General features: G+C 38.7%; 2 long non-coding RNA genes across 2 annotated transcripts; both read left to right on the forward strand.

The window, feature by feature from the left end:
* On the forward strand, positions 1-337 carry LOC109591933 (uncharacterized). The gene is made up of 3 exons (XR_002190078.1): positions 1-13; positions 77-185; positions 238-337. It is a non-coding gene; the product is annotated as an uncharacterized LOC109591933 (long non-coding RNA).
* A 295-nt stretch (positions 338-632) lies between these two features.
* On the forward strand, positions 633-980 carry LOC109591932 (uncharacterized). Its single transcript, XR_002190077.1, has 2 exons — positions 633-701; positions 755-980. It is a non-coding gene; the product is annotated as an uncharacterized LOC109591932 (long non-coding RNA).
* Positions 981-1,946: the final 966 nt, after the last annotated feature.

Here is a 1,946-nt window from a genome sequence, read left to right on the forward strand (position 1 = left end):
ACTGGATGCACAGGTATTTAATTAATGGGTGTGGTTTATATTAATTAATGGGTGTGGCTTATTAATATTTTTTCAGGAAAAAGCCAAAGGACAGTTATTTGTTGATGATGGACATTCTTTTGATTATCAAAGCGGAAAATTTTTATTGAGAGATTTTAACTTCAATGGCAATGTATAAGTAGCAAGTAAGCCCCTCCCATCAGTTATTAAATAGTTATTAATTTCATTACGGTACAGAGCTGGTAATGGTAGCGGTCAGCTTGTTACAAAGGCGTGGGTGGAGCGCCTAGTCATCATTGGCTACGGGAAGAAACCTAAAGTCTATTCACTTTCACCTGACCCCTGGCTTTTTTCAATTAATAAATAACTACGTCACATCCGCATTCTTTACGTATTTGTGGTTTTGGAATTGTTTTTGTTGCGCGGAAGGGATGCAGATAAGTAGCAGCTGAATTTAATCTAGCTGTTCTAGCTGCATAGTTGCGGTCAAAGGTATGTCATTGAGTTTATACAGGGACATCCAAAAAAGGCTAAGGCCTTATCATTTTGACCCGATCTTTTTATCTAAAGGCTGGGAAGGACCTAGCGATTCTAATGGTGCAAACAAAATTTCTAAATTCCATGTTTATCAAAAGTTATAACAAAAAATCAATAGGTCAGGTGAAAGTGAATAGACTTTAGTTCAGTTGCAATGGAGACAGGTTAGTTGAATAAAGATATTTATAATGTATGAGCATCTCTCTCTAACCCACAGGCGGTAATACTGAAGAATTAAGATTCTCATATAACGATAATGCTAAGGTATTGACCATTGGAAGGCCAGGGGTTGTCATTTCTACTGATTTCACTGTAACTATTAATTAATGAAGAGACTCTGTCTTTTTTGTCTTTTACTTTTCAGCTGGTAATGGGTTCATGCCATCTTGATATTTATTACCATTAATTTCTTGGATTTAATTATACAATCTATTGCAATTGTACATGTCAAATGTATTACTAACATAGCATTGAGGAATATAAAGTGATACACTTTGTTAAGCTAGAATAACTTTTCTAACCATTTCTTGGAATTGTTTGGATACAGTGTTACCCATCCCTCAATTTCTTGGAAATCTTCCCATGATTGCATGATATTCTTGGCTGCGGTTTTCGTAGCGTCGTATCTTGGCCATTATATATGTATACAAATATAAGGAGACACAGACAAAGCAAACAAAGAGAGGAAGAGAAAGGATACAATATGTCCAACCAAGTATCTGTTAGTCGAGGTCAACGCTCCGCTGTGGGAGCTGGACATGTTCAGCATACGGAGGTGGAAGTGAAAGAGTTTGGCAAAAATCAGTCTATATCGGGTGGTTGCTTCCATCAAACTAATTTCATCATTAAGAATACCCAGGGACTGAGCCTGCGTCGTTACTGGTACATGAAAGGGTTTGTGAAAATGTTCCTCCTTTATTGTTTTGTTGGACTCATCTCATTCCTTCATGTTATTGCTGCCAGTGTTTTTATTGTCATTGATATACTGTGGATCCTGCTCTTCTCTCAGTATGTCAATATTGCTTGCAAAGTCATACCCATTGTCATCAAGCATCCTGTGCTGCCTAATCTCCAAACTATCAATCGGATTAATACACTTTTGGAAGTTAAAATAAAAGTCGTTGAAGGTCGCTATATCTACCTGAATACAGTAGATACTGCTGGATTGCAGGTGGGCAATGTGGAAGTGCAGTATAATGAAGCTCGTAGTGCTGGCCTCTTTCAATTGGGTTCAGCTAGTGGCACTATTAAGTTTCAGGCTCTTAGCCCAAGGGCTCATAGCAGGGTTCGCCAGACTCGAGCATTCTCTTTTCTTCTACTCCTGGGAGCTATCATTCACTTCCTTTATGCCCTGGGCTGCCTCATTGGGATCCTGGTTGTGAGTGGAGGGATGCCAAGCACCATCCTCA

Source organism: Amphimedon queenslandica, unplaced genomic scaffold (genome assembly GCF_000090795.2).
Source record: "Amphimedon queenslandica unplaced genomic scaffold, v1.1 AMPQUscaffold_6805_Cont21240, whole genome shotgun sequence".
NCBI lineage: Eukaryota > Metazoa > Porifera > Demospongiae > Haplosclerida > Niphatidae > Amphimedon > Amphimedon queenslandica.